Source organism: Molossus molossus, unplaced genomic scaffold, assembly GCF_014108415.1.
Source record: "Molossus molossus isolate mMolMol1 unplaced genomic scaffold, mMolMol1.p scaffold_m16_p_17, whole genome shotgun sequence".
Taxonomy (NCBI): Eukaryota; Metazoa; Chordata; class Mammalia; order Chiroptera; family Molossidae; genus Molossus; species Molossus molossus.
Window position 1 is genome coordinate 16,920,245 of NW_023425352.1, and position 25,166 is coordinate 16,945,410.

The window sequence follows — 25,166 nt, forward strand, 5'->3', positions numbered from 1 at the left end:
AAATTAAAAAATAAAAACATTTATAACAACACCAAAATTTAGGAAAGTATTTCTTAGATATGAATGTAACAAAAGACACTCAAAGTCTTTATCCAGAAAACTACAAAACTCTGATGAAAGAAACCAACATCGATCTAAATAAATGGAGAGAGATTCCATGTTCATGGACTTGAAGAATAAATATTAAGATGTGAATTTTTCCAATTATTTTGTAGGTATAAACAAACTGACTATAATGTTTATAGGAAAGACAAAAAACTTAGATAGCCAACACAATTCTGAAGAACAAAAAGAATTTCGAGGATACACATTGTGCAATTTTATGATTTATTATAAAGTTGTAGAGACCAAGAAAGCATAATATTGGTTATAGAAGACATACAGATCAAGAGAACAAATAGAGAGCTCAGACAGATACAGTCTGCTGATCTTAGAGTGGAGCAAAGACAATTCCATTAGAAAATGTTAGTCTCTTCAACAAAAAACACTAGAGCAATTGAATGACCACAAGCAGAAACGATCTATTGTTTCACCATAACTAATTCATAATGGATCAAATATCTAAACGTAAGACAGAAAACTATAAATACAGAAAGAAAATGAGAAAATCTTGGTGGCCTTGGGTTTGTCAATGAGATACCACAAAACACTCATCATTCACAAAATTATATCTATGTGAGGAGATGATAATGCTAATTAACTTGACTGTGTTAATAATTTTGCTATGTATATCAAGCTATTATGTATAACTTAAAAATACATAATTTATATTAAAAACATAAAACAAATAAAACTGGAGATATGGATGGCAAATAAACATGTAAAAAGATGTTCAAAAACTTAAGCCTTAGGGAAATGCAAATTAAAGCTACAAGGAGGTATCACTGGATTTTTCAGACGTTGCTGTTAGGTTTATAAAATTATATAGTTATGCTGAAAATGGTTTGGCAGTTCTATTTAAGACTAAACATATACTTGCTATGACCCAGAAATTACACTCCTAGGCATTTATTGTAAATATGTAAAAACTTATTTGGACACAAACATACAAAAAAGTACACGGTTATTTATGTCATGTTATTTCCACACAAAAGACTGCATGTGAAAAAAAATCTGCAAAAAACCTAAGTATCCTTCAGGAGGTGAATAGTTGAATTCTGGTATATCTCTGCAATGGGATACTACTCAGCAATAAAAAGAATGTCAGTACATGCAGATACCTGTGTGGACCACAAAGCCATCATGCCTAGTGAAAGAAAGTTTGTCTCAAGAGGCTCCATAGTGTGTGATGCCATCTCTATGACAGTCAGGAATGACATCTACAGAGATGGAGAACAGATTAGTACTTGTCAGAAAGACAGGGCAAGAGAGGAGGGACAGGGTGTGCTAATAAGCATCGGGAACACAACATAACTCCTTTGTGATGTTGGAGCAGTTTGTATATCTGTTCACGGAATAAAATTGCACAGAGCTATGCATACAGATGAATACATCTAAAAAATGGTGAAAATTGGGTGAGAGCTATAGTTTAGTTAACAGTATTTTATTAGTGTCAATTTCCTGTTTTTGATATTGTGTTATGGTTATATAATATTCCACTACTGGGGAAATGTAGGAAGGACTCTAGGTACTATTTTTTTTTGCAACTCCTTTGTTTATATTTATTTATTTTTATGTCTTTAGTTTTATTTTTTATTGAATTTCTTGGTAACATTGGTTAATACTATTATGCTGGTTTCAGGTGTACAGTTTTAGGATACATCATCTGTACATTGTACTGTGTGTTCACCACCCCAGGTCAAGCCTCCTTCCATCCCCACTTATCCCCCAGACCCTCTTCTACCTCCCCCATCTCCTTTCTCTATCTATAATTATTTAAAAATTAAAAGTTAAAAGGAAATTTATTATAGTATTAATTTGTTTTTAAATTTTTCAGAATATAAAATTTTAGAACCCTAATGCATCTAGTTTAGTTTTTATATCCTTTCCAGACAATACACATGTTTTATGCTGTTATATAACTGATTATAAAACAGTTCAATGTTTTATATTTTCTAATTGCACTGTATTTCTTCAAAGAGCAATTTAATATTTATGAATTTTATTTTAAGGGAAACTTAATATGCAATTATATTTATATAACAAAAATAAATTTGGCAAATTATTGAACATTTTATTTACAATTGATTGACATTTTGAAAAGTTAACTATATTTAAATAAGTGTCTCTTTTTAAAATTGAATAGGCTTTATTTTTTGGAGTAGTTCGGGGTTGACATAAAAATTGGGGAGAAAGTACAGAGTTCCCCAAATACCCTCTCGCTCCCCATGGTTTCCCCTATTATTATCTTGCATTAGTTTGGTACATTTATTAGAAATAAAATGAACCAATGTTAATATATTATAAAATGACATTTATAGTTTATATTAGGGTTTATTCTTGATGTTGTACAGTTTTATGGGTTTTGAAAAATACATAAGGTCATGTATTGCCATTGCAGTATCATAAACAATAGTTCACTGACCTAAATGCCCCCTGTGCTCAACCCTCCTTTCCCTTGAACTTGGCAGACACTGGTCTTTTTACTGTCCCTGCCACTTTCCCTTTTCCAAAACGTTGTATAGTTGGAATCATGCAGTATGTGCTCTTCTCAGACTGGCTTCCTTCACTTAGCAATATGCATACAAGTTTTCTCCATGTTTTTTGGTGGCTTGCAAGTTCATTTCTTCTTCTTCCTTTTTTTAAATTTTATTTTGTCAATCCTTACCTGAGAATATTTTTCAACTGTTTTTAGGTAGAGTGAAAGGACAGAATGGAGGGAGGGAGAGAGAGAGAAACATCAATGTGAGAGGGACATATCAATCGGTTGCCTCTTGCATGATCCCAAGTAGGGCTGGGGATCGAACCTGCAACCCAGGTACGTGCCCTTGGCTGGGAATCAAACCCATGACCCTCCAGTCCACAGGCAGTCACTCTAACCGCTCAGCCAAACCAGCCAGGGCACAAGTTCATTTCTTTATGGTACCGAATAATAATTTTTGTACAAATGTATCGCAGTTTATTTACTCACTTACTGAAGGGCATCTTGGTAGCTTCCCAATTTTGATGATTATGCATAAAACTGCTCTAAGTATTAGCGTGCAGGTTTTTGTGCAGACATAAATTTTCAATTCATCTGAGTAAATATCACTGAGCGTGATTGCTGGATAATATGATAAAACTATTTAGCTTTGTGAGAAATTGCCAGACTGTCGTCCACACTTTGTACTATTTTGCATCACCACCTGCACTGGATGGGAGTCCCCACTGCCTCCTATCCTGGCCATACTGGTGTCACCAGTGTTTGCATTTTGGCCCATTCCAACAGGTGGATGGTCACTTCTTGTTTTACTATGACATGATGTTGATCATGCTTTCGTCTGCTTCTTTACCATCTTTATATCTTCTTTGATGATATATCTGTTCAGATCTTGTTTTCATTTTTTTTATGATTTGTTGTTGTTGTTAATCCTCATCTTAGGATATGTTTTTATTGATTGACTGAATGAGAGAGAGAGAGAGAGAGAGACAGAGAGAGAGAGAGAGAGAGAGAGAGAAACAGTGCCCCCCACCAGGGATAAAACCTAGGTATGTGCCCTGACTGGGAATTGAACCTGTGACCTTTTAGTATATGAGACGATGCCCCAACCAACTTAGCTAAGCATCTAGGGGCTTGTTTCTATTTTTGAATTGGGTTTTTGAGTTCTTATTTTTGAATTGTAGGGTTTCTTTTTCTATATTTTAGATACAAGTGCTTCATCAGATCTGTATTTCAAAATATTTTCTCTAAGTCTGTGGCTTGTCTTTTTATTCTCTTAACAGTGTCCTTTGCAAAGCACGGTTTTAAATTTTAATAAAGTCTAACTTATCAGTTTTTTCTTTCATAGAGTGTGCTTTAGTGTTATGTTCTCTTTTAAAGTAATAATTCTTTAGGGAAAAAAACTCTAGAAATGATATTACCAAATAGACGTTTTAGCATAATAAATAAAAATAGTTAAATGTATAAGGATTCTTCCCATAGATTTTAGATTTTAATGCACGTCATGTGAGGAAAGCAAGGCATACATTTTCCCCATTTTTCAGAGTGACTGGAAGACCTCCAGTGAATCACACAGTGAAGGGGGCACTGGGTGGCAGAGCCAGGGAACAGACGTTCCTGACCTGGTGTTTACACTGTTTCAGGAGAAGTAAATCAATATTTTATGTTCCCTCGTTTTATTTTGTTTAAAAGTAATGATTATCCTCAGAAAGGGGGGTGATAAACCACAGAACGTATATGCATGTATGCATGAAAAATGGGCATGGACAACAAAGCTGGGGACAGGGCGGGGAGGGAGAGGGAGGAGGGTGTCAATGGGGGAAAAGGAGAAACATCTGTAACAAAAATAAATAAATTAATTAAAAATAATAAAAAATAACATGAACAAAAAAATAAATAAAAGTGATGATTAATTACTTTCTAATTTTTGAAAAGTTTCTAAATTTGATTACACAATGTTTGAGGGAGAATGTCAAGGAAGGAGAGAAGAGAAATGTATTCACCACTTTTGAGGAATGTAATTATATGATGATAAAACAATGAAAATAATTAATAATGATGGCTGGTGTGTGTTAAATACACTTTAAAGTAGGCACAATGACAGTATGAGATAAGTTTCCTACATTATTTTATACAATACTTTACTACAATACTTTTCAATTTTTAGATGAATGACTAAGTCTTTAAAAAGTCCAACAGCTGGTAAGATCAATATCACACATCATTTTCAGATTTGGGGTTCAAAGTGACATGTTTGTATCCTTAACCAGTATATTCCTGTTTCCTTTGATACCAAATGGGGCAAAGAGCTCGAGGGTGCATGAGAATCATCAGTAACGGATTCTGAGTGGTGTGTTTCGAGATATATATATATTTTTGTTTTCCCAAAGCTTGCTTTGCTTACAGCCTTAAATAACATTTTCTTGAATTTCTCCAATAAATCTGTGGTTTTGTGACATAGGTCAGTGGTTTAAAAATCAATATTTATATTGAAAAGAATGGTGTTTTGTAGGCTTTAATGGCCTTGGTTTGTGTTTCAAATATGCATAGAGATCGATGCTCAGTTATGGATCAAAATGAGACCTCACTGTGTCTGAGAAGCAACGACAATTTTCATAATGCAAATCTCTTCCCTTAAAGAGAATTGTTTTGTTAACATCATTGTTCTGACATGCCATCTATTACGGTGCCAATCATTCAAGGGACAGGTTCAAAAAAATAGTATTTTGTCTTCACTGTCTTTCAGATGGCTTCATAATTGTATTTTTTGCAGGTACTGAAAGGGAAACTGCAGGGTACAAGCCAACAAAACATCAAAGAAAGTGATAAACATATGCTTTTTCACTGAGTATTCATTATATAAAAACAACTATATTTTATACCAACTGCAGGTATGGTTGACGTGAGTCAAGCATATTGTGATTTTATGAACTGGTGTCAGTTATAGGGGATATAAATTGACCTTTTTGCTTTTGGGGAGATGGGGGTATTTGGAAATGAATTTAGTCATAGCCACAAATCAAATGTTTTTTTAACTTCATTTTCAGGAACGGAGTGTAATTACCTTCTCTTGCATTTTTGTATTATTTCATGGTTTTAAAAGTGTTTGACCATTATCTTGGGAAGACAGCCAGGCAGGTACTATTATTCTGAGAACTGTGTTGAGGAAGCTTATGTTCAGAGATGTCAAGTGATTTATTGTGGCGTCATTCAGTGGTGAGTTCAGCTTTCTGACTCCTAATCCTCTACACATTATTTTCGGGCCACAGTCTCTTGGATGCAGGATCCCTAGTGCAGATGCTGGTTAGAGAGGGCCATGTCCAACACCCAATTCTGTAGGAATACAACCGACTGGTCTTGTAAGGATTCTTTTTTTCATTTGGCTCCAAAATATTTTTTCATGAAAGGAAGTAGGGGAAGTTTTCGCTGGAAAATTCTTTTTATTTCTTTATTTATATTTAATTAATTTATTTATTTTTGTTACAGATGTTTCTCCTTTTTCCCCCACTGAAAATTCTTAATTTTAGAATTTGGAATAGGACAGTAGGCCACAGAGGTCCTGAGATTCATCCTGACTACAGATCTTGCCCACAGCCTCCCTGGAGGGTGCATTTCAAGGAAGTTTCTAACGGTGGGGTAATATATTTCCACTTTTTAAAATTTCTGAGTTTGGCTTTTTTTTCTTTCCAGAGCAAGTCCATGTTTTATTTCTCTCCACTTGCAATGGTTCTCGTGTTTGCGTGAATAGTTCTGTTTGTAGTGTGGCAGAATAATTGATTTAATATTTCACTTTGACTCCATTTTCCTCAAAGCCTCCAGCTATTGACACCATCATCTTTTCCCTGCCAGCTCTTTTTTCTTTTCCTAAAAACACTTAGGCCCTCTAATGGGTTACCATATGAAAAGGTGTGCAGATTTCTCATGAGGCTGGTCATTTCAGTGTTCACGAAATTTAAAATTCTTCGAGATGTGTTAAACCATGACTCCCGTCGAGTTTCCGGGCTAGCCGAGAAGCAGGTGGAAGGGTGGGACCAATGTCCGGTGGCCACTGGGGAAGGGCTGCCCGGGCATCTACATTTCAGCCAGCTCTTCAGTTGCTCTGGCGTTTTGTACAGTGGAAGGAGATGGTTCAATTGTACAGGGATGTGGAATGAATGTAGGGAGAGCGATTGGGAACCTGGCTTTACCTCACACAAAATTCTGGAAGAGAAGCTTTCAGTCATTAATGGATGGAATTTATTGTACTGAAAAGGCACAAATCTCATGGTTAGTTAATAAAATAATAAATAGAGGTATTCTATTTAGGAAAAATTATGTAGCTCATTAAATTCTTATGGGGAAAGAGACATAATAATAACACTACTGAATAATTTCATTCTTAGGAACACATGAGTTCAGAAGGATTTCCACCAAGTATATCTGAGGAGCCGACTCCTCATGCATTGCTGTGCACCTGTTCTGACTCTCTCCAGAACCCCCTGCCCTGGTTATATTATAAAGGTCAAAGCTACAAGAAATGTGACAAACCATAATTATGATGCCACAAGCTGAAGTCCAGTTAGCTTTGCCGGGGGGTAAAGTCTGGGGTGGAGAGTGGGCACGTTGAATTAGTAACTAAAGATGGGATCACAATGTGGAGGTTGGATTAGGAGTAAAAGAGCTGTCCTGAACACATGGCTGAGGGGTCTTCCTGGGTGCTGATGATCTATTGAAACCTCTGATGACTTGAGTACCGAAATCACTTGCTTTAGAAGTCTCTCTTGCCTCAGTTTCTCAGCCTGATTCCATTACTGCGTGAAAGGACATCTGTGAGGGAGGGGTGACGTTAATGGGAGGATCTGTAGGTCAAAAAAGAAAAAGGACCAATGTAGGTCATTTATTTTAGGGTGACTCTGTGTTAGACTATGTCTCAAATTTGGATACTGATATGAAGCCATAATTTAGTTCAAAAGAGATTTAGGACACCAAGAATCATCCCCACCCATAAAAACAGGACGTGAAATATAGTACTATCATTCTTTTCTGACTATAAGCAGATCAGTGGTTTATAGTAAAAATATGGAAAATACAGATGGCAAAACAGAAATTATGCAATATACATATATGTGTTAACTGATAAAAATCCCAATAATCTTTTTTTCTGTAGATCTTCCCACTGTTTTTTCTATACATGTGCATATGTGCTCTCTCTAGAGCTGTATCTCATAGAGCTGATGCTCCAGTTCCCACTCCTTGGTAAACTGGCTTCTCACTTTACATTTCATGCATATTTTATGTTATTAAATATTATTCCGATGTTGGTATACATCATTTCACTTTTTCCATACACTGTAATTTATTTTGCCTTATAGGTCCACGTTTTCTCTGTTAGAAGCATTCCACATTTACAAATATTTATTCTACATCCATAACATTTCCTCAGGATAGATTCCCATTTGTAGAAACATCGGCGTAAATGGCATACATTGTTTTTAAGATTTCACTACATGTTTCTGAAAGCCTATTCCTCTGCTCTATGTCCGAGACTTGATATTCATGTTAAAAAAAGAAACCGGTTTGGAAATGGTATAATGAAGTGGCATTTGATGGCGTGACAGCCGGTGCCTCAGTGAGGTTGATTTCTCTGACCCCGATACTGGCAGCGGATGTCCCAGGGCAGAGGCTGGGAAGTTGGGTTCAGCTGACAGCGCCGAAGCTGGCTGTCTGCACAGCCTCGGCCAACCTTTTTCATCCCTGTTCCTTAGTTTCCTCATTTGGAAACAGGAAAGAATATTCCTACCATTTGTGTTTTATCAAGATGCTATGAAGCCCTGGCTGGCTTGGCTCAGAGATTAGAGCGTCAGCCCGTAGACCAGAGAGTCCGGTTTTGGTTCCCGCTAAGGGCACACGCCTCAGTTGTGGTTTGTCCCTGTCCCCAGTTGGGGTCGTGTGGGTGGCACCCAGTCGATGTGTCTCTCTCACATCGATATTTCTCTCTCTTTCTCTTCCTCCCTCTCTCTCTCCTGCTCTATCTGAAGATAAATGTAAAAATGTCCTTGGGTGAGGATAAAAAAAAAAAGATGTTATGATAATAAATGAAGCCACCACCCAAATCCTTTTCAGACTTCAACTACCTGTAAAAGGTCTATATGAGTTTTAATACCCTCATTGTATTCTTTTTTTTTTATCCTCACCCGAGGACATTTTTCCATTTTTTGTTCAGATAGAGTGGGAGGGAGAGAGAGGAAGAGAGAGAGAGAAACATCGATGCAAAGGGACACATCGAGTGGCTGCCACCCACACGACCAACCAGGGCCGAGGACAAACTGCAACCGAGGTACGTGCCCTTAGCGGGAACCGAACCCGGGTCTCTCTGTACCTCAGGCCCACGCTCCAACCGCTGAGCCAAACCGGCCAGGGCCTTATTGTATTCTTTATGACAAAATTAGATTTATATTTTTGTGTTTAAAAAAACTGTCATTTTACTGAAAACCTGACCAAATCTAAGTATGGAAGTAGTCTGTTTTATTAAAAAAAAAAAAAGTCTTTTTCTTTATTGATTTTAGAGAGAGAGGAAGGGAGAGGGAGACAGAAATAGAAACATCGATGAGAGAGAACATAGATCGGCCATCTCCCGCATGCCCGCCCTGGGGATTTGGCCTGCAACCTGGGCATGTGCCTGACCAGGAATCAAACCAGTGACCTCTTGGTGCATGGGTCAATGCTCAACCACTGAGCCACACTGGCCAGGCTAGTCTGTGGTTTTAGAGGTATGTGCCAGACCCTGGGCTAAAGTTTTCACATGCAATTAACTCCAAAATATATGTTATGATTATCCCTGTGATTTAGATGATCCTGCTTAGGCAAAGAGAGTTTAAATAACCTATGCTAGGTCATACATTCAGTAAATTGTCATATTTTGGCTCAAATGTATAGAAGTTTGACTCTAATGATATGCAGTATTTGCTTTGGATATCTTGGAACAAAGCCCTAATTTAATGCAATTCACCATCACCTCTCAAATACCCACACTTCCTATTAATTTCAGGTTAAGTCCCAGTGTCTGCTTGGACCCTCCCATTAATTTTATATGTACTCAATAATACAAGTGAAATTGATATTAGCCTAAATAAAATACAAATGGTTGCAATCAGTGGATAAAGTAAGTGAAAAAAATTACAATTTCCTCCAAAATAGAAAATAAAAGCAAATGTGACTGGCCTTTAATTTATCACTGTATTAGAATGCTTTTATTTATCTAGTTGAACTTGAAAGCTTGGGAGGTTCTTAAAATGTCTTTGTCGGGCTCTTATTTTCCAAAGTGCATATTGCGACAGAAAAGAGGAAATGCAGGAAACCAAAGCTAGCTCTCGTCTTCAGGCTCCTGATTCATAGTCCAGAGCTTTCCAAGCACAGGACTTTGCCCTTAGACAAAACCTGATTAATCTGTGTTCCAAAAGAGTAATTAACCAAATGCATGATGGTGTGTTCAGGAGAGTATTTCACTTATAATTCACAATAGCAGAAAATTATTTTAATGGACTCATAAGAATCACTGTATGGGGGATGATCAAGCTATTATTTAATACATGCAAGAAATATTGGGGAGGGGGAGTTCTTTATGGTTTTATTCTTGGCTCAGTTGAGGGACTATTTTAACATCTTTAACATATCTCCTTCCCCATCCCCATATCAGTGTTAGATGAGAATAGTAATAACTTACAATTATTGAGTGTGATGTCCAGGCAGTGTGTTTAACCGGTTCAAATTATTATCACTTCTTCTTTTTTTTACGCAGCTCTATTGGGACAAAACTGACATATAACAGTCCTTAAGTTTAAGGTGGACAACATAATGATTTTATATATGTATGTATTGAGAAATGATGACTACAGTAAGATTACTTAACACATTCGTCACCTCACATAGTTAGAACCTTTTTGTTGTGTGGTGAGAACTTTTAAGATCTACTCTCTTGCCTGGCCAGTGTGGCTCAGTGGTTGAGCATTGACCCATGAACCAAGAGGTCAGCAGTTCAATTCCTGGTCAGGGCACATGCCCAGGTTGTGGGCCAAATCCCCAGTGGGGGCATGCAGGAGGCGGCCAATTGATGTTCTCTCTCATCGATGTTTCCATCTTTCTCTCTCTCTCCCTCCCTCCTTCTCTAAAATAAAAAATGAAAAGATCTGCTCTCTTAGCAACTTCCATATATACAACAATCACAATGGTCCCCATATTGCGCATGACATCCCCAGAACTCATATTTGTGATCACTGCTTGAACCATAGTAACACCATATCTAACCCCGTAGTTTCTCAAAGTTTTCTTTCAGATTTGGGAACAGTGTGTGTTATGAATTCAGAAATCAGTAGCTCTCTCTCTCCTTGAGTCTAAATGGAAGTGCTACTGAATCTTTCATTAGAACACGGCTTTCTCTCCAGGCATCGCTGGAGAGGGAAATGATTAGGAGAGAGAGGAAGCAAAAAGTGAATAAAGGGGTGGCCCTTGTTAAAGGGGTGGCCCTTGTTAAAGGGGCCAAGAGGATGACAAAGGAACAAGTGGAGAATCGGAGAGAAAGACTTCTTTGATCATCTAAAGGTGGGGGTTATTAGCAAAAGGGTAGAGAATAATTGTTTAATGACAATTTGTGCAAGAGATTGGGAAACTTTGTAGTTATATACTGAAATCTCCCTCTAATGATGCAATGTTGTTTGGAGAAGAACTCAGGCCAGAGAGGCTCAATTTTCCATCACAGAAATGAAAGAGGGAAACAGTGATAATAGTATAAGAATTACAATATAAAATTGTTATCAAAGGTCCACCCCTGGAGTCGCTAGTTGTTTTCCTGCTGTGTAACCTTATGGCAAGTTACCTCTGAGAGTCTTGGTGTCCTCACTGAATACGGAGAAAGATGCTAGCTTCTACCTACAGGGGGCATAATGCTGAACAGAAGAGACAGTGCATGTTGAGTCACTTAGCATGTGGCTTGGAAAGTAGTAATTGTGTGATGCATGTTAGACATTGAAATGAATATGTTTGAAGATTTATAGTGCCCTAGTTGCCACAGTGGGGCTTTTCATACTTATTTTATTTTAAAAAACTGGCCCTGGCCGGTTTGGCTCAGCAGTTAGAGTGTCGGCCTGCAGTCCTGAGAGACCAGGGTTCGGTTCCCGCTAAGGGCATGTACCTCGGTTGCAGTTTGTCCCCGGCCCTGGTTGAGTCGTGTGGGTGGCAGCCACTCGATGTGTCCCTTTCATGTTGATGTTTCTCTCTTTCTCTCCTTCCCACTCTATCTGAACAAAAAAATGAAAAAAAAAATGTCCTCCGGTGAGGATAAAATTAAAAAATAAAAAACTGGATAGTAGGTGTTATTCCCATTTTGCAGATAAAGGAACTAAGCAACTTTTTTGAAGTTTGGTTTATATATCTTTTTACCATATTCAAGGTTTCATAGAATATAAAGTAAGGCTTTGTTATACATTTTATAACTCTATTATGCAGATAGCAGCATCTCATCAATTTAAATGAAACATTTGAATAAAAAACAAGGAGGGAAGGAAGGTACTGTGGGGGTTAAATATATATTTATGGAAAAATAGAAGGCAGCAAAAGAGGAAGACCAAATATATGATGGAAAGAAGCCACAGTCATGAGTTTACAGGGCTGAGCAGGGTTGTGGAGAGCAGGACATCGTGGTCACCACTCACAGGGTCACCAGGAGTCAAAGCTGACTCCATGGCACACCACACACACACACACACACACACACACACACACACCACAGTCTCTAGATGCTATGAAAACCATATTAATTGCAGAAAGAGGAAGCCCTTCAAATTGATTATTGGTGGAGGGCTCGATGTTCAATTTGTATTAAGTTTTCTTTTCCCTTAACATAAATGAGAAACAAAGGGGTCTGGGAGATTATCTCTTTCAACGTTGCATTTAGACTTACACCTACCTAAAGCATTAAAGAAAGTTTGTCTTCTCTACCTGTGAACATTTCTAGTGATAAAAACATCACTTAGAATTATAAGTGTGACTTCTGATCCTTTTAGAATGTGTGAAGTCACAGGAGATTTAATGACAACATGCCAGATAAACTTCAAAAACATAGGTTTTAAAAAAGCTACCAGAGAGATGAGGGTATAAATAAAACTAAATGAAAGTACTTCCATAACAGGATGAACTTTTACAGAGAAAAAAACCTGTGGCTATTTTCATTATGGGAAGAGACAGAATGATCTCGATATAAGAGATGTTAAGGAAAATTCACCTGAATAATTAATGTGTATATGTGTACCTTTACCTTTTTTCCCTTTATTTTTATTGTTGACACTGTCACAGATGCCCCCATTTTCCCCTCTTTACCCACCTCCACCCAGCCCCCACCCCACCTTCCTTCTGGCCATCACCATCCTGTTATCTGTGTCTATGGATTATGCATATATGTGTTTTGGTTAATCCCTTCACCTTCTTTCATCCAGTCCCCTCCCAACCTCCCTACCCTCTGACACTGCCATTCCGTTCCATGTAGCCATGCCTCTGTTTTTATTTTGTTTGTCAGTTTATTTTGTTCATTAGATTCCACATATAAGTGAGATCATATGGTATTTGTCTTTCTCTGACTGGCTTATTTCACTTAGCACAATAATCTCCAGGTCTATCTGTGCTCTTGCAAAAGGTAAGAGTTCCCCCTTTTTACAGCTGCATAGTATTCCACTGTATAAATGTACCACAGCAATTTTTAGGAGTTCTTGTCAAGCATTTCGTAGCTATCCCCTCAGTTTGCATTTGTCTGCTGTTTTTCTCATGATTTAACCAGGGTTATGGGCTTCTGGGAGAAAAATATTGACATAAATTATTGGGAAGCCTTCTGCATGGGAAATTTTTCTCTTCTCTCCATTTATTTTTTATGTGATCATTCATTTGTACCAGTGTGGATTCATGGATATTCACATTATGCTTTGGGTTATGATCCAGTATGTATTTCGGTGCTCAGACTGTTCCAGCTATGCCCATTGAGGACACTTTCGGTTGGGCACCTGTCAACCTTTGACAGGCCTCCTCTTTTGCTTCTTTGTCACTTCTTTACTTTGTGGCATGACAGTGCTTTTAACGTTTTATTTCCAAGTATTTTTAGCTGTTTGGAAAAATTGCAAAGATAGTGCAGCGTTCTCTTACACCTCACTCAGCTTCCCCTCTGTTACCATTTTACATCGCCCTGGTCCACTTACCAAGACGAAGGCACTGACATGGCGTCAGACGTTTAACTAAGCTGTAAACTCTGTTCAGATTTCCCCAGATTTTCTTCAGATGCTTTTCTTCTTTTCCAGAATCCAAACTAGGATACCCCATTGGACACCGCCCCCGTGTCTACTCAGTGTGCTCCATTCTGTGACGGTGTCTCTGTCTCTTCTTACCTTTCTTGGTCTTGACGCTGTTGACCACTAGTAGTCACGTGTTTTGTAGAACGTCTCTTAAATTTGCTTTGTCGGTGATTCACTCATGATTAGACTGGGGTTCAATGCACGTGGGGAAGAACACCACAGAGGTGAAGTGCCTTACGTACTATATCACATCAGGGAGTACATCACATCAGCATGACTTAGTACTGTCCATCTTAATCTCCATCCCCTGGCTAGGCTGCTATCTGCCAGGTATGTCACTCTATAGTTACTATTTTTCTCTGGCCATATTCTATTCGTTAGAAGCAAGTTAATAATTTGGTCCTACACTCAAAGAGAGAGAACTAAACACCCTATTCTTCACGTAGAAATAGTCAACAACAATCATCACGGAAATGAAGAGCTTGGGGCAGACTTAGCTCTTCCTTCCTCCCGCCTTCTCAGAATCGAGAGCCAGGGAAGCCTGTGGTCCCGAGCCTCCGCGGACTGGTCCGGACCTCTGGTCCCGAGCCCCCGCGGACTGGTCCGGGCCTCTGCGGGACGTCTGGAATGTGGAAATGCAGTGGCAAAGTCTTCCTCTGAAAAATGAATGGAAAGCAGTTGCAGTGATGGGTGTCCCTGGCATTTGCAGATCAGCAGAACATTCCACCTGCAGTACAGTCTTCTCGCTCCGGTATAAATAAGACCCGTTCGTGATCCCCATCCTGGAGAAGCCTGTGAGAGAAATAATAGCACAGAGAGACATAATCCATAGCACTTTGTAGTCTAGTTCGCTCTGCTTAATTAAACCAGATGGCTTCAGTCTAAAGTACTATAATTAATTTTTCATTACAACACCCCTCTCCCTCCATTGTTCCTTCTCCATTGTGATTTCCTTCCAGACCCTCTCTGCACCGACATGTCCTGACTGCCCTGCATGAGCCTCTGGGGGGGATGTGATAAGAGCTTGGATTTACACGGCAATAACCTTAAGAAGGTGTCTTTCCACACATGTTTGTATAATACTTGAAGTGTGGATCTTCTAAGTCTCCACTAAAGTTTCTGCCCATTAATATGAATACCATCGTAGAAAAATGTAGTGGTCCTAAAAGACCATGATGATGTAGTCTTGGAGGAAAAGAACAAAGCCATTTTAAATTAATATTAAGCTTTGGCATCAGCAAACGGTGCTGTCCTATAGAAGAGGACACTTGATAGCATTAAAAACTCCACATTTGGGGGGAGAAAGTTTAAAACACAGGTCCAATAATTTAACAGAATTTGTTTGCTAGCAAATTAGAATTCATAGATTATTGCTGTGTTTAACAATTAGTGGCAAATCATTTTTTGCATAAGCTCTGCTCTTGCCTGTATGCTCGGTTTGGAGGCCAATCCGATTAAAACCTCTGATGAGACATCATCGGCTTTTTCACGCAGCAGAGCCCTGGGTGGTTTGAAGCCAGCTTGCCTCTGGTCTCTAGAGGGTACGGACATCTCTTCCTCGTGAACAATCTCTTTTTTAAAATTTTGATTTATTATTGACACTATTACCCATGTCCCCCATTTCCAGCCCCCCTTTACCCACCTCCAGCCCTCATCTCTTTTTAGAGGCTTCTTATACTTTGTCCCTTCTGAGACTGTAAATCTTTGCAGTGGGAAATGGTCTCATCTAAGGCTGGTTTCCGATTATAGCATCACCTGTTAATGGCTGTTATGCTTGGCTGAGCTCCCAATTATGTGACTATTCAATACCGAGGGACTTGAAATGACAGCATGTTAGTGACCTCACTGGCTTCGAGGAAGAAGTTCTAATCTCTGAATATATAACAAGGAATCTTTTGATAGCATTTGGGCGCTGGAGTCCCTGCCTTTTGAGGAGGACAGCGAGCGATCTCAGCCGTCTTGTAAAACTCAGTCTAACCCTCAATTACAGACGCTGAATCGTTAGAACTTAACTTTCATGTATGAAAGTGAGTTTTTTCTATTTTCCAAGCTTTAGTGAAATCGAGGCTATGAATTGGATTCTGATTCATGAAATGAAAGTTCAAACACTTTTCAATAAATGCAGCAAGTGGTATAATGAAATAGTTTAGCGGCTTTCTGTTTCTGTTTCTGTTTTTTCCCCCCTTTTTTGGTTACAGCTCTTCTCTTAGCTCAAGACGGGCTGCTCTGTTTCACACTTTTTTTTTTATCCTCACCCGAGCACATTTTTCCATTTTTTGTTCAGGTAGAGTGGGAGGGAGAGAGAGGGTGAGAGAGAGAGAGAGAGAGAAACATCGATGTGAAAGGGACACATTGAGTGGCTGCCACCTGCACAACCGACCAGGGCCAGGGACAAACTGCAACCGAGGTACGCGCCCTTAGTGGGAACCGAACCCGGGTCTCTCTGGACCGCAGGCCGACGCTCTAACCGCTGAGCCAAACCGGCCAGGGCTGTTTCACACTTTTGAGAAGCCTTATGAAGTAGAGGTTAAGAGTGTGGACGCTGGAGCCAGATGACATGAGTTCAAATTTAGTTTCCACTGCTGTGTATCTGTATAACGTTGCATCAACCCTTAAGCTCCCTGTATATAGTGTTTTTATCTGCCAAGTAGGGATGATGAGGATTCATTGAGTTAATATCAGTAGGTCTTAGACTAGACTTGGCACAAAGTGCTGATTACACATAAATGTTATTGCATCAATATTTGTCAGTATTATTTTCCAGCTGCAGTTACGTGTAGTGGATGTCTGATGTTTATTTCTGCACAGTATCCCTTCATCTATTGATGAGGAGTTTTAAAATCTCCCTTCTGAGAAACAGCTTTCTTCTACTTCGTTAGACTACCAATTGAGATACCGTTCCCTCCCCTAGCCATGGAATAAAGTCCCACTTCTTAGTCACACTTTAAATAAAGCAATACATCAGGTCCCCATATTTTAGGAATTTTTTTATTCCCATCTCCCCGCTGCTTCCTCTTTGGCAACCATCAGCTTGCTCTCTATATCTATGGGTCTGTTTCTGTCTTGTTTTATTACTCATTTGTTTCGCTTTTATAGATTCTACATATAAGTGAAATCATATGGTATTTGCCTTTCTCTGACTGATTTCACTTAGAATAATACCCTCTAGGTTCATCCATGTTGTTGCAAATAGTGAGCTTTCATTCTTTGTTATTGCTGAATATTATTCCATTGTATGTATGTACCACATCTTCTTTATTCATTCACTATTTATGGATGTCTAGGTTGCTCCCATATCTTGGCTATTACTAGTGATGCTGCAATAAATATAGGAGTGTGTAGATCTTTTTGAATTAGTGTTTTTGATTAGTTAGGGTAAATACTCAGAGTGGAATTGCTGAATGGCATGGCAGCTCTGTTTTTAATTTTTTGAGGATTCTTCATATTGTTTTCCGAAGTGGTTGCACTAATTTACAATCCCATCAAGAGTGCACGAGGGGTCCCTTTTCTCTACATTATCACCAGCACTTGAGATTTGTTGATTTATTGATGATAGCCATTCTGACAGGTATGAAATAATATCTCATTGTGCTTTTAATTTGCATTTTCCTAATAATTAGTGACGGTGAACATCTTTTCATATGTCCGTTGGCCATCTCTCTGTCCTATTAGGAGAAATGTATTCCGGTCCTCTGCCCATTTTTTAATTGGATTGTTTTCTTTTGGAGTATTAAGTTGTAGAGTTCTTTATATATTTTGGGCATTAACCCCTTATCAGTTATATTTGTAACTTATTCTCCCATTCAAGGAATACACATTTTAATTACCATCACTTACCTGATTTAATCATTAAATTTAAAATCTGTGCCATGTTGAAATCCAACCCATTTTAAAATGTGACAGATGGATTTCTTGCAAGTTGGCAACAGTTTCAGCACTAAAAATCATGGTGGTTTAATTTTATGTAACCTGCTTAGGGCTGCATTTCTCTTCCATGAGGCTCTTCCTAGGCTGAGCGCAGTCATCATTTACACGTAACATCTTCAACCTGTGACAGCAGGTTTGCAATGGGCTCAAGGGGAACTATGATGTTAGCATTTTTCTAAGCATTTAAAAAAGTATGACAAAATTAAATATTTAGATACTAATTCTGTTGAGAAAAACAAGCCAGGAGAAGTTGATGGTCTTCATTAGGTTTTCACAGAATGGAGCAGTTCCTTATAATATCAATTGTATGGTAAGGAAATAAACCACTAACTTAATGTACATTCAGTTTAAATGGTTTTGCAGTTTTAAATTGCCAAAAAGATAAATAACTTTGGACATTTGAAAAAAAATTTTTGTACCAATCTACCCAAGATTCAACATCCTAGGAGAGAGTCGGGTTGATACAGAAACAGTCCGAGTTGATACATATCAAGAGTAGAGTCCTGAAGGGTCTGTCTTGTTCTCCCTGTTACCTGTATCCCCACAATACAGGTCTCTGCTCTAATCTTCTTTCAAATACCCCCACCCTGTCCCCCACTCATAACTTCTAACAGTTACGGCAATTTAGGAACATCCGCTATTACTGGAGCATGATTCCTGGAAGTTTCGAATCCTACTTTAATTACCTGGCTGAGCCGTCTGACAAAATACGGTATCTCCTTGAGGTGAATATTTTCTATTATCTTGTTATATTTCAGAAGACATCTCAGCGCCCCAAGGTTATAACAGTGCTTTCTATACATAAGGCACAGCAGCAACCTGCCTGGCTTCTCTTAGGACACTAACCTAAACCCTAAGATATTTTCATTCCAGTATCATTTTTCCCTCCCCTTGGATTTAGACCATTTCACCTCTGTCTTCCACACTTAATTTTATTTTTTGCTTGAGTTCAATGAGCATTACAGTACAGATATCATTTCTCCATTAGCTATAAGCAGAAGGGAATGAAGCCAGTATGAGTGAAGATCGTCACTATATTTTATCTATGACAATCCCACTGAAGAGAGAAATCAACCTTTGACACTCTGAAACATATAGGAATATATGTGCATGGTTTATTGAACATTTAGAATATCATGCACGCCACTAATTGTCATCAAATGCTTCATGGATGCGAATCACTGCCTAGGTTCAGTGATATAAATGTAAATGACATAATCCTTGCCATCAAGGAGTTTTGAATGTCTTGGGAGAGAGATGTAACCTGGCATGCTGCCAAATACAGTAGCCTTTAGGTCAAGAAAACTTTGATGTTGGATTTTCAATATCTGCCAACTCTTACTAGTCTGTGAATCAAGCTAGAAATCAACTTTCCCTTCAAAATCTCCTCTAATTTTTTTTAACAAGTATTCAACCTGCTCCCTCACTGTCATCTATGTATTTCTAATAATTTTCTCCCTTGAACTATAATAGTGATTCCTATAGGATTTGATTGACCCAAATGATTTATACTCAGAATACCAGAGTGTAGCGATTTAAAATGGGAAGTCCTGACCCTGCAAGATGTCATCTAAGATACTAGTAAAGAAGGATAGCGATTTCTGTAGCTTCTGCCCAGACCTTTTCCCTCATCTCTCTGTACCTTACTTCTCTCTGTGTTGGCCGCAGTACTGTGGTTAGCAGGATCTCTTACCATGTACAGATGGTAATACTATTCACTTGAGTTGTGAGAAAATAGTGGTGGAGTGAATTAGAGGGCACCCATAAAACCTAGGGGTTCTTCTTAGGAGACAGAGGAATTATCAAATGATATACAATTAATCTCAAGCCCTGGCCAGTGTGGCTCCGTTGGTTGGGCATTGTCCTGTGCACCAGAGGTTGCTGGTTTGATTCCTGGTCAGGACACACGCTCAGTTGCAGGCTTGATCCCCAGTAGGGGGCAGGCAGAAAGCAACCAATCGATGTTCACGCTCAGTTGCAGGCTTGATCCCCAGTAGGGGGCAGGCAGAAGGCAACCAATCGATGTTCACGCTCAGTTGCAGGCTTGATCCCCAGTAGGGGGCAGGCAGAAAGCAACCAATCGATGTTCCTCACATCAATGGATATTTCAATCTCTCTCTCTCTCTCTAAAAGCCAATGAAAATATTAAAAAATAAAATAAATCACAAAAGATGCCTTGATCATAGTAGACCTTTAGGGAGAAATACTGGAAGACATTGTATCAGGACGTGATATTTTACTGTAGTATTTTCTGAGCTTTAATTTCCCTATAACATAATTGCTAGCAGATAAAGCTGGAAATTTTGATCGGATTTACAGTAGTGAGTTCCAGCACTAGCTGACATCACATCTCGAAGCCATGGATTAAAACAGGACAAATATTGGTCCAATCTCCTCTCAAGGAGAAGGGGTTGTTCTCATTTTCCGCACCGGAAAGTCGGCGGAGAGATGCCAATGCTGCAGTTCCCAGGCTAACGGTCCAAACGGCATGCTCTGTCCCTCACTCTCCGCCTGCTTCCCTCTTCCCTCGGGATAATGCGTGTGTCGGGGTTGGGGCCCGCTCCCAGGCGTGCAGCTTCTCCCCACTTCCCGTCCGTTAGGAACTGTGAAGCCACCTCTGCCCTTGGCCCGTGCGCTAAAGAGACTCTTCTTTCCATCTTTAAAGGAAGACAAGCGTGTTGGCAGACTAGTCATTAGTGCCGTTAGGAAATAGGTATTCAAGCTAAAAATAATGGAGAAGGTGAAATTTGCGCACATTTCAAATGAGACTGGACAAAGCCCCAGAGACAGTGCTGAAGGGAAGAATAGACTATTGTCACTTGGGCTAGATCAGGTGACTTCTCTGTAAGGGGACCTTTTTCTCCCTATACTCACTTCTAAAATCCTATTATGATGAAAATGGGTTTGGCAAATGAGCTCCAAATACATCCACAGTTTAAAAGTCATTTCATAATTGCTTCTAATCTGACCATTTAAAAGTATAACCTCCCGATAAGTTTTACTGTCTATCTGTCTCCATTACAGGACTTATAATTACGATAAGGAAAGAAAGTATTTTCTGCACATTTTCCTTTGTTACACGATATCATGAAATTGTGCCTGTCTGGGGAGAACTTAGTTGTAGTCTGCACTTTTCCCTAATTAAAATATATATTTCTGGTTTTCTTTTTCATGTTGAGAAAAAAGGAATCTTATTGAACAACAGCAAAAGAAAGGTTTGACGTCACATGTACAAATGCATTTTGGGGAACAGTAAAATAGTTTAATATGAGAGCAATGCGTTTTCTTTTTATTATATATGTAAGAAACATCCATTGTAGCCAGTTATACAGAATAGATGTCCCCTCAAATGAAATTCTAAAATCTATTTTAACCTGTACATTTAAAAAAAAATTTAATTTAACTTTTTCTTTTTTTTTATCCTCACCCTAGGACATTTTTCCATTTTTTGTTCAGATAGAGCAGGAGGGAGAGAGAGAGAGAGAGAAACATCGATGTGAAGGGACACATCGAGTGGCTGCCACCCGCACGACCATCCAGGGCCGGGGACAAACTGCAACCGAAGTACGTGCCCTTAGCGGAACCGAACCCGGGTCTCTCTGTACCGCAGGCCGGCGCTCCAACCGCTGAGCCAAACCGGCCAGGGCTAATTTAACTTTTTCCATCACCACTTATCCCCTCTATGTCCTCTTCCACATGTACCCCTCCACCCCTACCCTGTCAATGACCACACTGTTGTCCATTTCATGGCAAGAGGGAAAAGAGCGAAGCTATCCAGCAGCCGCACTGGGTAGCATGTTTAGTGACCTATCTCACTGACTATTTGGAGTCCCATCAGGAAAGTTCTCTTGCCCTGGCCAGTTTGGCTCAGCAGGCAGAGCCAGTTGGCCCGCAGACCAAAGAGTCTTGGGTTCAATTCCGGTCAAGGGCACATACCTCAGTTGCGGTTCAGTCCCCGGCCCTGCTTGGGGTTGTGTAGGAGGCAACCAGTCAATGTCTCCCTCACATCAATGTTTCTCTCTCCCTCTCTCCCACTCTATCTAAAGATAAATGGAAAAATATCCTCGCATGAGGATTAAAAAAGAAAGTTCTCTTTTTTGTCTTGGTAACATACTGTGCTACTTTCCTCTGACTTATTCAATATAAATTATTTCTGTAACATCAGCGAGGTTAAACATTTTCTAGCCAAGCCCAGTGAGTGATCTATTAGATTCTTTTATTTTTAACAGTTTTATTGAGATATAGTTCATATACTGTAGAGTTCACCATTTTAAAGTGCCCATTTCAGTCATTTTTATTATGTTCACAGAATTGTGCAGCCATCAACACTATCTAAATGTTAGAACATTTTTCTCATTCCTGAAAAAAATAAACCTCATACCCATTAAAGAAATTCCCATTTTATTCTCCCCAACCTTTAGCAGATACTAATCTGCTTTCTGTCTACATGTGTTGTCTTCTCTGGACATTTCATATACATGGAATCATAAAATATGTGAGGTTTTTTTGTAGCTGGTTATTTTCATGTGTCAAAGTACATCTGTCTTGCAGCATATATCAGTACTTCATTCCTTTTTATTACCAAATTAATATTCCATTACATAGATACACTACATTTTGCTTATTTATTTATGAGTTAGTGGACATATATGGTTTTTATCCCCTTTTTTGCTATTAAGAGTAATCTTATGAGTATTTATGCACAAGTGTTTTTATGGAAAATTGTTTTCATTTCTCTTAGGAATATACCTAGCGGTAGAATTGATTCATTAAATAGATAATCTATATATAACTTTTGCGGTTCTGTCAAATAATTTTCCAAAATAGTGATACTATTTTACAATCCTGCCAGCAATTCATGAGGGTTTTATTTATTTATTTATTTTTGTATCCTTACCCGAGGACTTTTTTTTTTTTTTTTAATCTTCAGATAGAGTGGGAGGAAGAGAGAGAGGAAAAGAGAGAAAGAAGCATCAATGTGAGAGAGAAACATCGAGTGTCGCCACCCACATGACCCCAACCCGGGCCGGGAACAAACTGCAACCGAGGTGCGTGCCCTTAGCGGGAACCGAACCCTGGTCTCTCCAGTTCATGGGCCAATGCTCTAACTGCTGAGCCAAACCAGCCAGGGCACTTGTTGGTATTTTTAATATTAGCTGCTCTAGTGGGTGTGAAATGATATCTCATTATGCTTTTGGTTTATTTTCCCTAATGACTAATGATGGTTAGCATCTTTTCCATGTGCTTGTGTATCTTCTTTAGAGATGTAACTATTCAACAACTTTCCCACTTTTAATTTGATTATTTGTCTTTTAAATTTTGAGTTGTAAGACTAGTTTTCTATATATTCTAAATATAAGTCTCTTATCAAATAGATAAGTATAAATATTCTCTCCCATTCCATGGGTTGGTTTTTCAGTTTCCTTTGAAATACACTTTTTAAGTTGAGTGAAGTTCAATGTATCTACCTTTTTCTTTTGTCACTTGCTTTCAAGATTCTCCCTTTGTCTTGGCTTTTGAGAGTTTCTTATAATGTGTCTAAAGAAGGATATCCCCGAGTTTATCTTACTTGCAATTTGTTAAGAAGTTGGGGACAATTTTTTAAATGAAATTTTGGAAGTTTTTTTTTGCCATTATTTCTTTAAATATTCTTTTTCTTCCATTTGGCCAGCCTTCATGGCTTAATCAATATCACAGCTCATATTACTATTATAACTAAATTTAAAAAAGATAATTTTTATACTTACATATTATGAGCCCATGATATAAAATCAAATATACAAAACAGCTATATCCGTGTTTAGTACAGAAGAGGCAAACAAAATTGGCCACTTGTATGACTTGGTTTTCTGGATGATTTCTCCTAATAATAAAAGGGAGCTTTGAAAATATTTCTTCCAAGCAGGAGAATAAAATACAACGATAACTCAAAATGCTTGTGGTTGATTCTTACTTAGTTTCAGACTCATCTGATGGCCTCTGTGGGCAGAAATGAGCAGCCTCTGCCCATGTTGGAGAAGCTTTTGCCATTTGACCCAGTAGATGGTTGTTTTCTTTCCTTCCCTTCTATCATGAAGCTAACAATATAAGGAAAAGCCATTAATACAGGTGATTTAATTTTAAAATCTGTTTTGTTCAATTTCATTTTCATCTCTTGTTCACTCTTTCAATAAATAAAATAAATGTTAACCACAATGATGAAAATTGCAGGAGGACACCTAATAGAAAGGTGTTGAATTCTCCATGCTTGTGCTGCTATCATCTATGTGGTCAGGGAAAACAGGGAGAGTGTCTATTAGAAGGCAAGCACATTTCTTAGAGTAGTGTCGTGCTTAGGATAACACAACACTGTGCTTTTCCAGTAACAATTCTGCTCTTGCTTACAAAGACAACAAAAATTAAGGTGACTCCATTAAGATAATTTTATTTCCCAAAAGCATTAAAAGCATTAAACACTGTCATACTTTATAAAGTGACTGCTAATTACATTTTTGTTTTAGTCTAACAACAACGCCATACTTTGCAACATATCAGTGAATTTGTGGATTGCTAAATCTAGAACTTATTAAAGCAAACTGTATTGTTCTTTGTTTTTTCCACCATGGTAGTGTAAGTTGCTTAAGTTTATAAAACACTTGAAGTAAAGCTTGAGTTGCTTAGTAAACAAAGTTAATTTGATTATAAATTTGAAGAGCTTTTGATTAACATTTAAACATATTGGAAAATAAACATTTTACCTTTTGTACAAAAGGAACGCTCATTTGAGAAGAAAACTTTATATAGACATGAGCAAGAAAGTGAAAAATGTAGGGGAATCATTAGGTGTTCAGCTGGTATACGTGAGGATTGATCCTGATTTTATAAATTGTGGCTCAAAAAGAGCAAGTAGTGTCTCCATCATTTGTCATGGTGAAGGATTTTCTTCGTTGTTCTCTATGGTCTATCCTGTAGACAACTCTTAATCATTGCTGCTGATGAAACTGATGTGCAAAAAAATCTAAATTAGTAAATTAATTTGGACTATGAAAATGTCTTTTTTTAAAAAAAACTTGGACCACCTATTGGTTGGGATTGCTTATCAAAATTATACACAGGATTTAGGACTCAGGCGAGTTCCCTTGACAGAAGAATCAGTTCTACCCAACTGCTATCTAGGAGCTGTTGCTTGTGCACACATAGGTGCACATTTGTCTTCTGAATTGAACAAAAGATTGCTAAAAGATAGAGACAGTGATGGTACTAGATGACTGAACTGAGCTTCTACTAAAATGTTGGCACACTTGGAAGTTTCCGAGGACATACGCTCTTTCATGTGCTCCCTGAGACCAATGGTATAACCTGTAAATTGCTGA